The sequence below is a fragment of the Apium graveolens genome, chromosome 10 (assembly GCF_009905375.1).
Source record: "Apium graveolens cultivar Ventura chromosome 10, ASM990537v1, whole genome shotgun sequence".
Lineage (NCBI taxonomy): Eukaryota > Viridiplantae > Streptophyta > Magnoliopsida > Apiales > Apiaceae > Apium > Apium graveolens.
In genome coordinates, this window is record NC_133656.1 from 207,861,971 (window position 1) to 207,876,227 (window position 14,257).

Here is a 14,257-nt window from a genome sequence, read left to right on the forward strand (position 1 = left end):
CTTCAAGTATCATAGAAGATCAGTTTCTGGTGACTTTGTTCTCAACTCTAAGAAGATAGTGAATGTATTTCCATTATGTCACAGTCTTCATTAAGAGTTGCTGCAATGTAAAGCTTTTTACTTTACCATCCCTTAAAAAGTACAGAATCTCTTCTCTGACATCATTATCATTTATCTTTCTATGAACAATCTTCACAGCTTCAACTTTCTCAAGATGTGAAGGAGAAATTCTTTCACCAAGATTTTCTGTCAGAGTATCTGTATCCAGCAGATCAGATTCTAAGATCTCCATACTGGAATGACCAATGCCTCCACTGGTTCGAGATTTGATAAGTTTCAGTTTTTCATTGTATACCACCCAAGAAGGCTTCTTGACGGACTTATCAATATCTTTCTGTTCTGAGATAGAATCTCTTAACCCAGCTGACACAAATTCAACATGCTTGAACCCTTTAGAATAATTGAATACATGGATGTCTTTCCATCTTCTATTCTTCTTGCTGAGAGGAGCATAGTTTGAAGACAAATCATCAGTCTTCCCTTCTGCTTTATGCCATAGCTCCCTCTTTGATTTTAAAACTCTCTGCAAATATTCTTTGCATGCTTGATCAACTTTCCTTCTATCAATATTTTCTTTTTCATCAGCCTCTCAGGATTTGTGGCTGCATCAGTAGTTACATTCTGATTTGCTGTATCAGCTTGATCAATGTCAGTGGCTGATCTTTTCTTCCTGGGGTATAATCAACTCTTATGGCTTCTGAACTTCTTTATCTTCTTCATTTCCTTATACAGGAACATAACCTTCTCTGGATAGAAAATTCAGAAAAGTAGAGTTGAATGAAGTCACATGACTTGATCCAGAAGTTCTTCCACCTCTTCCTCTTCCTCTTCCTCTTGCTCTTGCAGATCTACCACCTTTTTTCCTCTTTCTTTAGAAGTGTTAGCTTCAGCTTCAATTTGAGCCAAAAGCTCCTTTTGTTGCATAACTGCTTCTTCAGGTGTTAGATCAGGAAATTCTTTAGTAATATACCCAAGAGCACTCCTAGCATTCTTTTGCTCAAACTTCTTGTCTTTGTAGTACAAGACAATCTCTTCACATGTTTCCTTATGTCTGTAAGGAAAGAACATCCCTTTAGCTTCTGCTAAATTTGAGATTGTAATATCATCATCCTCATGAGCACCAACAGTAGTCTTGTGCTTGGCTTTATAGGCACCAGTAGACTTCCTTTGTCCTGGAGGATCTTTCTTCTTGGAATGTTGAAGTTGTTGAGCAGTAGAAGCAATTTGAACATCTGTAACTGGATTATTCTTATCACCATCACCATCATCATCAATATCTTTATCCATTGTCTGAATAGAATCTGGTGTATATTTTATAGCAACTATCTTCTCCCCCTTTTTGGCATCAGTATTTGAAAGAAGAGAAAACAGAGCATCCAGTTTGTCACCTATAGAAGAAACCTTGTCTTCTAAGGAGGAAAGTCTAGAGGCCATGATGTCTTGAGATTTAACAACATCTTTGATGGTATTTTTCACACTTTTGATTTCAGCTGAGTTATGTGTGTGAAGCAAAAATCCATCAATTTTTTCTTTGACACCAACATGAGACTTCTTCATTTCATCAAGTTCAGAGTGAATTTCTTTAACAGAAATGGTTGAGGCCTTAAGATGCAACTTCAGATCAGGAGTTTGAATTTCATCATAGGCACGATGAATGTGTTGCATGCCAACATCAGATGAGATATAAGTATTTGCAAGTCTCCATTTATAATCCCATTCCGTCTGTCTAAAATACTCAGCCTCAGGATTGTAATAAGAAGGATTTTCAATGAAGTGCGAAGAAGAACCAACATTGGACTTCTTAGATGCATCAATTACAGACTTAAGCTGAGCTGAATCAGAATCATCGTCATCACTATCATTGTCAGAGTTAGACAAGCCATCAAAAGAATGTGCAGAATCAGGCAGAATTGCCTTGCCTTTATCCAGATTCTTTGCAAGAGATGCCTGTGGCTGATGTGATCCTGAAACAGAAACATAATAACACCTAAATCTCTCTGTTCTTTTCAAGTGATCTCATCACTTCTCACACAACATATTACTTTTAAGAGTAACATTATTCTCACAGAAGAAACTTTATAAGTAAAGAAAAACTTATAAGATTCTTGTCTCAAAACTACCTCTCCTTTTTCCAGTACAGGAGATTGCCACTCAAAATATATATATATATATATTTTTAAATATGATATTTTCACACAGTCTCTCAGAAAGGCTTAATGATATATATAGCAAAGAAATAAGAGATGGATGAGAAGAGTTGTATGCTTGTCATATAAATAGAGGTAACCTCAAAGAAGAGACTATTTATAATCATATAAACATGAGAATATATAAGAAGTTAGCAATACCTGAAGGTGATTCCTCACGTGGAAGTGATGAAAGTGGAGGAACAAATAACACATCATGATGCTTTTTCAAACTAGCAACTAGTAATGGATCATCAATTGTAGCTAGTGCAGTTGAATGATGATTCTCAATAGGAGCTATTGTATCATTAGGATTTGATCTGGCAGGAGAAGTTGAAAGACCAACATCAGTACTTTGAACTGATGGTTCTTGTGGAGTCTGTGACATTTGAGCTGCTTCAGCAATGCTTGGTGAAGGTTCTTGTGTGCTCTTCTCAAAAATAGGATCATCAATGATTGCATCCACCTGTGACAGTATCTCCTGATGAGTTTGCTTTTCTTGGAGTAGTTGAACATAGTCAGGAAGAAGATCACTCTGAGCAATATTAATAATGATCTGTGCAACCTCTATGTCTGCATCTTCCCTTTGAGAAGATGGTTCTTGTGTGATTGGATGTGTTGCAGTTGCTAAATCCCTTTGAGACCTAGGTTCTTGTGTACTAACATCCTTGTCAAGAGGCTGAGTCTTCTTCTTCTTTCTGATGTATCCAACTACTTCTTCACTTCTTCTTTTCAACTGGCTCTTTGCAGTTTTCTTGTGTTCAGCAGTTGCTTCAATTACTGGAAGCTTGTCAAACAGAGCACTAGCATCAGTAGTTGGCTCCTTGATTCCAGTAGTGTCAATCAAGTCATCAGTATTTTGATCAATAGACTTCTTGATTTTTGACAAGGACCCTATTGGCATATGATCATCTGATTTAGAATCTTCTTGAATGATCAGTCTTCTTTTCCTGATTGGAAAGCAGTCTTCTTTCTTTTCACTCTCACTCAGTGAGACTTGTTTAGCTTTCTGTCAAGATGTGACAGATTTCTTAAACAACCTTTTCTTTGTTACAACTGATGTCTTTTGAGAGACACCAGAGGAGGCTAATTTAGAGGCTTGTTGTGTTTGCTGTTTGGAAGAAGAAATGCCTGGGTTAGAAACAAGATGGGTGATTTCTTGAGTCTTAGCATCAGGAACTGTGGCAGAGGTTCCAGCATCAAGATTTGCAGGCACTTGTGTAGTAGTAGGTCTATTTCCTAACAGAAATTGCCTGACCTCTCTAGGAAGAAATGTAACAACCCAAATCCGGGGTCAATATTTGGTGTCATGAAATAATATTTACATAAAATAAAAGAATATTACATTAACCCCTTGAATCCGGATCGTTTACAGGTTATGGTATGAAACAAGAATCTAACCTTCTACACCTCATAACAACTACAATACAAATGTAAATACCTTTATGCTAATGTCGTTGTCATATTTTTCTAACATCTTCGTCCTCTCGCAGCGGAGATTTCTCTAAATTCTTCTGTTTAACGAAAGCTATTCACTTCTATCCTTATCTGCTTCTGAAAGAAATGAGAATTTACAAAGTAAGAGTGAGCCAAAAATGCCCAGCAAGTATATAATTTGAGTTTCAAGCATTAATACCAAAGTAAATTTTCTGGGAAAATCTTTAAACAATTTTAGACAATTCTATTTATTTGAGAGAGTTAAGCGAATAAACGTTGGTTTTTATCAGCCTTCAATTATAAATCCAAAAGTGACAATCGATTCCCAGATTCTTCTCCTGAATCAGGGTTTTTTCCGGTTTTGGAATCATAAAACTTTTCGAGAGAGAATGCCGTTAATGGCGATCAACAATGAATTAGACTGGACACTAGTTTGCACCTATATCCTGCTGATCAGTCAGGATACTGTACATATCTATACCTACCTGTATAGATCCAGTCGGGTCCCCAGGAACTACGGTCCATCTCAAGGCACTGGTCATGTCCCGGTCCTTAGGATTAAGTAAAACTTAATCCCACACGTCATCATAATCCAGCCCGTGGAGTATTTTGCTGTCAAATCATTTTGAATTCAAAACATCCTAATTCAGGATTCGCAAATAACCCGAAAGAATGGGTATTTGCTCAAGAGAGCAATCGAATTATAGGAACAAGAATAAAAGGAACATGCATATTACGAGTCATATTGTGGGGTCACAGTACGCCGTAGTTGGTTGATTATTAAGATTAAGTATTATTAAGGGAAATGGAACTCGTGACAACTCGGATCCCCGACCCCGGATTTGGGGGTGTTACATATACTCACGTATATATATATACAAACATGTACCAAATGGAAAGAACCAGAGCAATTGCCGAAAAGAAACCGGAAAGAGGAGGTGTGGCGGCCAGAAACCCAGCAGCGGCGGAGAAAAAGAAATAGAGAGAGAAGAAGAAAAATTATGAGAAAGAGAAAAGAAGAATTAATATGATGAATCGGGGGTGAAAGAATTGATCATGGGAAATCGAATGAGAGAGGAGAAGGAGGAAAAGATAATCCTTGATGTTCTTATATGTACCCCCCCCTTTTGCTAATTAATCTGTAAAAGATCCGCAATAATCACGCATACCGCTTATTCGATACGAAATTTGTAATTTAACGAACCGATTCGGGGTTAAAATAAATCTGAGAAATTATCAAATAAGTTTTAAAATTATCGAAATAATTAGGAAAGAAGAAGAAAATCAAATTAAATTAAATTAATAAAATTTTCATAATTATTTAAAGCATATTTTTTTTTGAAATGTGCAACGTATTTGCATTTAATAACTTAACGAATAAATGGGGGGGGGGTGAATAAAAGCCAGAAAATTTCTGAAATAATTTTAAAACTCTCGAAATATTTAAAAGTTAATAAAATAATTTTTTTCATGATTTTTAAAGTATTCTGGAATTAAATATTGATTTTACAATTAAATAAGATCAGAAAATCATTTAAATTAAATAATCAATAAAATATTGATTTCTAAATTTTATAAACTCCTAAAAATAATAAATATAATTATAGAACAACAAAAATAATTTTAGAAATGATTTTAGCATTTATAAGAATAAATATTCAATAAAATTACTTAAAAAAATGAATTACACACATACAACTCGATAATTAATTACAAAATTAATCTGCGCATCCAACAAATCACAAACAATAAATAATACAGCAACACATAGCTGACAGAGCCATCACATATTTTATTTACCTAATAATTTCATACTTACATTTACATATCGGATCCAAAAATAGGTTACTTAGCCGCTAAGTAACTAAAAAGACGATACAATTTTAATATCAGATTTGGATAATTATTAAAACAAAGCTTCCTATAAAATACTTTATACAAAATAAGGTGATAAAACCTCGCCTTTTGAGAATACGAGTTTTATTGATCGATAAAATGATTTGCGTATCGAAAATTTCACGCCGGGACTCGTACAGGTCAAACCGTACCCCGGATTAAAAAAGTCAAAACATGAAAAATGTTCAGAATTATTAGATTAGGGTAGGAAGGAGTTTTCGGAAGAGTTTCATGTTGTAAAAATGCAAAAACGGTTGAAGTGGAACGATTTCTAATTCTAAAAATTAATTCTTATAAAATCATATAATGATCCAAAAATTACCAGAAAAATACCAAAACTATCTATATTTTATTCTGGATAATTAAAGATTAAAATATCTAAATTTTATCAGACATAAACATCCAAATATTAATATCACTCATCAAATAATTCACCAAAATTCACATAATAATCACATAATAATTATTTACTGATAAAAATATTTACATAATATTTCCCGGACGTTACATCATTCCCCCCTTAAAAGGATTCTATCCTCAGAATCATGCTAAGGAACAGACAATGATACATTTCGAGTATCTTACTTAAAATTTCTCAGGACTCATCATTTTAATCACTACTCAACGGTCTTTTGCCAATATCAAAATCTATCAGTTGCTCATGCAACCTAATTCAAGTCTCTATTCCATACATATGGAGCTAAATTACTCTTCCTGGTCATACACATATGAACGTTTTATGAACTCGTTATACCAGTGACAACAAGGCCAACTCATTCGCAATCGTTCTATCTATCTCATTGTCTCAAAGGACTAACTTAATATGTATTAACCTTCTTTTCTTTCCAATTCTAATAATTCATACTCATGAATGCCGCCCATTTTTACTGGCTGTTCAACTTTATTTCTCATGTCTCTTTCCATTCGATTAGCCCAACCTATGATCATTTTCAATCGTATTCGAGAATCTTTAACCGATCTCTTGTACTTTTCGTTCATCTGCGTCCGATATACTGAGCTCATGGCATTTTTGTTAGTGTATACTGAAAATATTTATTTAAAGTATGTACATTTATTTCTGGCCAGTTTATTTGAGAATCATTTGAATGTTTACATGTTGTCTAATATTATATATTGTGAACAATCTAGTATCAAATGGGATACAGAATATTAGATTGTTAAATACGGTTATATAATATAATAAGGTTCACAGCACAGGTGGTGTTGGACAATCCACTGGTATGGCTGTAGTATTATTTAGATTAGTTTATATTGACTAATAAATAATACTAGTATACTTTGTGTATATTGAACATGATCAAATTTAGAATTGTTCCCTTAATACTGATTAAGAAGGAGAACTAAGATTCTATGTTATTATTAATGCTTAGGTTCTTAATCCGAAAATAGTAATTGACACGTGTATATTATTTACATGCTTTGATTTATATATGAAATAATTCTTTTGAATTATATCATTATATTTTGGGTGATGGAATTATATACATGGTGGATATTATTTATTGAAGGAATCCATGTCCTGATAATATTCGGGTTAATGATGTCCCCTTGAAAGCTCAAAAAGATTTAATTATGTGAAACCCTGCATGTGGAATTTATTCTCGCATAATTAAATAAAGGTTGAGTGGATGATCAAGGATAAAAGATATTAATTAAATAAATTATCAGTAATTTATTTAATTAATGGACATATGATATTTTAAACATGTGGAATTTAATAAGCAAATAATATTGGAACCGAATTAATTAAATTACGGTATTAGGAAAGGTAGTGCAAATATTAATTCTTTAGTGGATTGAATTAATATCTAATTATATTGGGCTAGGCTCAAGATGTAATTAGAAGGCCCAACCTAATTATCCATGGTCTCTATTGTAGCCTATATATATTCTTATTCTCTTCTTGCTTGGAATGGTGTGAAAACATATTGTAGCCACCAAGGAGCAAGAAGAGAGGATAACTTGAGAAGACGGAGCCCACACTTCGCTCAAGGGAATTTGGGAATACAATAGAAGAGCGTGGAATCAACCATTAACAAGGTAATCCTTTTTTCGTAATCTTTATCATAAAACGTAGTAACACCCTAAGTCCGTGGTTCCCAACAATTTTATGCTTCAAAAAGTCCTACATCTATTCAAAAGCTTAAACTTAAAGGAAAATTTTTGACAATTGCATTTAACTTACCACTTAATAGTATATCCCAATTTCTTTTCAACCCCTATCAAGTATATTCATCGAGCGAGAATCTTTTACTATCTGAATCATAACTTTATTCAAAACCCGGTCTCTTGGTATTAATACTCATTTTGTTGTCATATCAAATTAGATATTAATATGAACTTTGATGCTCACAACATTCCATATTGAAGTCAACATCAATAATCTATATTAATACCACCTTTGATATCTAACAACAAAGTAAGTATCAGCATAACCCAGAAGACGGATCAAAACTTGTTCTTCACTTTCTAATTTTTCAAATTCCTTTACTCATTCCCCGGTACTCCTAATGATATTCACTCTTTCTTTTCTACTCAAGACATTTGTCCTTAGATGGACCTTTCATGTTCGGTAGTTAACCATACAACTGGAGTTCATAATCAATTACAACCATAATTCATACCTTTGAAGCTGAGAATGCGATTGCTACTTTTTAACCCTTCACATGCATATCTTCAGGTGTTCAACTTGGTCTTCTTTAGTCCTTGAATGGGCAAGGATGTTATCAATAAATACAATCACACTATCCAAATACTCCTGGTACATTATGTTCATTTAATCTTCAGACTTACAACTTCTGATAATCGATGCGTAACTTCATACCTCCATTCTCTTTTCCCCATGATCACTTTTGTGCATAGCACGAAACACTTCTTATTTTATTATTCCTTCATTCTACATTCCTGGAGTTTCTTTAACTCGTTACTTTATCCTTATTGGGCCATATGATACAGGGCTTTTGACACCAGCTCGACTCTGTGCAGTAATCGATGAGAAATTCTTACCTCATTTCCCGAGGTAACCTTGGTAAATCATTCGTTAGAATCTTCGAGACTTCACTTTAATTATGGAGAATTCTGATATAAGATTCATTGTAACATTCTTCTCTAACAGTTTCCCACCAATGCCTTTGTTTAATTTTCCCTGTTTACACGCATTCTTGGAACGAATTCCTATCTCCAATTATCGGCGTTTCACTTCATTTTCCTATCAGTTCTGGCACAACTGACGTTCATAACTTGCATATATCTTGGATTATTTTATAAAATTTCTTTATCATCTTTTTGATTCCACTTCTTTTCTTAATTATTTCCCCATTCTCATTATTCATCATCTCTTTTAAATGTAAAGAATTTTCTTTTCTTGATAATATTAATTTGTTCATTGTTAGATAGGCCATTTCTGGAGTTAACACTGGAATGAAGGCTTTTATTTATAATATTTAAATTCTTACTAACCGAATTATTAAAATTTATCGGTCGCTATTTTCTTAGCCTTGCTTAAATCATCACTGATCGCATACTTGGCCTTCCCCATTTGATCAACATTTTTTTCTTCCAGAATTCACATGCGGACTTCGTTAGTCTCTGCCTTACATCGGATACTTGGATTTGTGAGTTTCCCAGTATTTCACAGTATCTTCCATTAATCGTCATTCAATATGGATGTATATTCATGTCCTTCATGGAATATTATTACAGATGGTGACATTTCTTTGCTCTATCTTGGATCTTCAGTTCTTGCAAACGTTCTTTCCACTAGCATGTACCCATAACTTCCTGTTTTTCTTATTTATTGCAAAGGTCATATTCATCTAGATGCAACCTCGTACCAGCTTGCGATAATGTCGCGCTAATTCTACTCAATTTCCGATTTCTGTTAATGCCATTCCTTCCTCCGAATTCCTAATTGTTGTGATTTCAGATCTGAAAATCATGTCAGAGCTTGAATCAATCTAATTGGAATCGATCTCCATTTAACTAACCATTAGTTGGTAAAGTTAATCAATTAACTCTTTTAACTGAGCAATTAAACCAAGTGATGGCTAGCTAAATGAAATTAAAGACCAATTACATAAAGTCGGTTTGGTCATAACAACCTTTTCCAAAAACCGAGATCGCAATCATTTGGAGTACCATTGAGAATCTAAATAACATATGAAAGTATACCTCTTGATTCTTAAAAGTAGGGTAATTTCTGAAAATTTGGACAACACTTCCCCTATACCATTAACTACCAGCCGGGCTCAAGCCGACACCATCAATCAATCAAAGCATCCACAATCATATCCATCCACTTCCATCAACCAAATTCATCCATTCAACATATCAGAATACACCATGCTGATAATCATATGTACTACTGACATAACATATATCTTTGTAATTGGAATAGGGTCTTACACCAACAATGATTAATATAACCATACATTTCTCAGTTCTTTCAGAATATTACAAATGGTTATTAATGAACTTAGAATTTATCTCGTTGTTTTCTCAAAATTTTATTTCGCGAGTATTTTAACTTATTTCTTGTCATTACTAATTGTGTACAGTTACCTTTAAAAATTATGTCGCATTCTTCAACTAATCACACCAATCATTTATCTTTGAAGATACACATTCAATTTCATTAACTAATCTGTTTATCTTTTAATAACTACACATGGTTTTCATTATTATTATCGCAATCTGGTGGAAACTCAATCGTCCGATCATTATTTCTTAAAAGGTTTCACAGTTGAGTCACCATTGCCTCATCTCCACTTATGTTCCTATATCGAACTTTCGTCACCGACCCGGTTATGGGTATTAAATTTACCATAACTTATTTACTCAAGGTAGAGAACTTCACAATTTCTTGAAGAACATGTTCAAAATTTGTTTGCAATTAAGATTTCTTTGATCTTGAATCTTCACAACAAATATCTTCCCGCGACGAAGGGATGCTTCACGTATTAATTTCCTGTCTGAGTTAGTGTTCAAAATTCCCTTGATCTTTGATTGTCGTCCCGACACTCGTTTACTTTTCCTAATGCATACAACCTTACTTCTTTGTTTTATAACTAATTTATTTGTTACGGTTCGCTAACCATTCATTTCACGTCGAAATCCTCTGATTTGAAGTGCCTCGCATTAACATAATCTACCGTACTGTTGAGATCCCCGTAGCAAGAATAACTGTCTGACTTGATGTCTTCTCCACATCCACGTTATCGGTGAATTCCTTTTCCCTTGCCCGCAGACGTCCACCGTTTATCAGTTTGCAGTCGTATCTATGCTCGTCATATGATTCCCCGTACCACATGTGACGACTGAGAATTTTGCGACATAATTAAGTCAATAAAGTATGCTTTATGTGATGTGATTATAATTATGTAACTAAATGCTGATTAATTGTCTTTTCTGTATATTAGAATATAGGAGCGTAAATAAAACGTTCCAATTTAAAAGAGTCAGCTTAGGAGTTAAGCTGTGTCGTCGGGCCGTCAGGTAGAACGGAACCCGTCCTAATAAGGAGTTAAAAATAATATAAAATGTGAATTATGTGTGATTGAATGAAATGAATGTGTAAATAAAGTATTTCGTCCTAAGTGACGTGTCGATTAATAAAGATAATGAGAAGCGTAATCGAAACGCTGAACGTCGGGCCGTCAGGCTGAACGTGACCCGGTACACGTAAATAGGGGATAAAGATTAAAGAGGGATAAATTCTATGATCAGACATGAGTTGTTATGTGATCGTATATGTGTGATTGCTTGTATGTGTGTATGACTATATGCTCTGTGACATTTTTATGAATTTAATGGAATTATGTGATTTAAATAAAGGTTTATTTAACCTTCGCACATTTTTATAAAATTATCTGAGTAAGATAAAGACACGGGAATTGTTTTGTTATCTTCGTAATAATCCTGTAGACTTTCTAAAAATGATGGACGGATTTATTTGGAGATCGTTGCATTTTAAATTGATTTTTATGTGGAAAAGTGTTATTACTAGCACAAACTTGTAAAAATCATATAAAATCAACCGTTCGCTCAAAAATCTATTATGAGTAATGGCTGGAAATATAATTTCGAGATCTACGTGTTAAAGATTTTTATTCAAAACAAATTCATCTTTCCGAGAGAAGTATTTGCAGATCAACTCTATTTTCTTTTAAGGATAAAAAGAAAATCAAAACATAGAATAACCTAATTACTATATTACCCTCCCTTGGTGATATAAAACCACCCCACCTCCTTCTTTCTTTTTTTTGTTCCGATCCCTCCCTTCTTTCTCTCTTTTCTCTCGTTTCTTTCTCTCTCTCTCTCTCTCTCTCTCTCTCTCTCTCTCTCTCTCTCTCTCTCTCTCTCTCTCGGTACACTCTCTCTCTTCACTTTCTCTCACTTGTTCTTCATTCATTTTCGGGTATAGAACCTTGATTGTGTGAGAAATAGAGATATCTACTTGTATTCATTCATGCATGTAGCTATTTTCAAGTTCTTGAGAAAAATCAAAGTTGGGTTTGGTGGTTTTTGAGTTCGGTTTTCATAAAAACAAAAGGGTTTGTGTTTTGAATGAGGGTATGTGTTTGCATGTGTGTATTGCTTGTGAAAATGGGTGGTTGATGGTTGGAAACCCCCGGATGGGGGCACCACCGAGATGCCACCGCCACCGGTGATGAACTCCGGTGAACCGGTGGTGAGCCATGATGTTAAAAACTGAGCTTTAGAATCTTTAAATCAAATATTTGTGTTTGCATGTGGTATTTTGATAAAAGGCCGAATGATTTTATGGATTATAAGTTGATAAATTGATTCTTGTTGGTTGTAATGATAATTTAGTTTGATGTTAAGAGATTAGTAGGATCAAAGAAGTAAAAGTTTAGAAGTTGAGTTTGCATGTGTGTTTTCTTGAGGAAGGCCGAATGGGCCTTGCCATTTTTAGAAAACCAAGTTGATTTTTTTGCTAAAATGAATGAGTTGTTGATTGATATATGATTATGGGTTGATTTGTGAATTAAGGATTAAGAAGATCATTTGCATGTGTTGTTTTTTTTTAAAAAACCCGAATGGGATCTTGGTTTTAAAAGATCAAAAATGATTTTTAGTAATGATCATGATTTGTTAATGTTCATTCTTGGAAATTAGTAAAGATTGGGTGATAAAATTTCTTAATATTTGCATGTATCAAAAAAGGGCTAAGTTCTTTTGTGAATTAAGTATGCTAACTAAGATTCTATGATAATTGGACTTGTACATTTGTTTAGATGCGAAATTTGGAATATATGGTGAAGGTTATGGTTCGACCTTGTGTTAATAAAAAGAAGAAATTGATTTTTGTGACTTGATTTTGGTATAATTAAGGTTTAACTAGAAAGTAATAAGATTGCATGTTGACTTAAAAGAGGAATTGTTAATGCATGCTTTGGTTTGATTATGTTTGTGGTTAAGGCCGAATAGGCCAAAGAAATTCAAAGTCAAAAATCTGATTTTTGGTAGATGATAGAATGATCGAGTGTTTATGTGTGAAAATCTTTGAATTTTGCTTGTTGGATTATGTTTTTGGTTCGAATTATGGATAAAAGAAAAGGGAATTGAGTTAATTAAGGTTAAAAGCTATAAGCAATAGACGTGCATGTCATTGTGTGCTTGTACGAGTTATAAATGTTTGATCTGGGCAAATAGTCAAGGATTAGCGAGTATATGCAAAGTGATATAAGGCTATGAGTAAAGAATGTGCTATGTGCTTATGTGTATAAGATATATTCGTATACCCGAGTCAAGGATATAATCGAGTTATCGTATTGAGTGATTGTTCTGGGTACGAGAGTCGAGGAACTGATTAAGGTTTTGGTTTTATTGTAGATTCGGAGCGTGAGGGCATTCAGGCTAGGAAAGGAAATGATATACTAGGTGGCAGTAGTTCAACCTTCAGGAAAGCAAATTCAGGCAAGTAACTCTGATTACTTGTGTAAATGGTTATAAAGAGAATATTGTTCATACCATGTAGAGTATTGAACTATTTAATTGTGAAACCCTTATTTTGATTTAAGACACCCTGCCTTTGATCTTGTTAAACTGTTACTGATAAGCTTACTGATTCGATCCTTTGATAACCTGTCCTTTCTGTTCAAACTATTTATTAAGCCATGAATTGTATTGAATCCCTATAATTATCTTTACGAACCCTATTTAATGATACCTTATATCCTGATCACCCTATTGATCCCTAAACAGATGTTGATCCTTCTAACTTAAGTACCTTGTTATCCTTGATACAGAATCCTTAAGAATTGTTCCTTGTTTATCCTCGAATCACTTCCTGAACTTTGTTTTTCTTAAAATTTGACTTAAGAATGAGTTTCGACTCGAAAGAGTCTGAATGATTTCATATTCTTGGTAATGATAAAATGGATTTTAGAAAACCTATTTGTTTTTCCAACTCAAGGTTTTCCAAATGAATCCCTGATGGATTGGATTGGGACGTAAGAGGTTAGTGGGACTAGTCCAGTCATGGTAAGAGGCTAGCGGGGCTAGTCCAACTTAAGGCTGAAATTATGCCGATTGGTACCTTAAAGACCGGATGGAGGTCGGTACGGGCTGATCACCCGTATTATAATGAAATGGAAAGATAAAGTGATCCAATCAAGGGTTCTAAATGATTATTT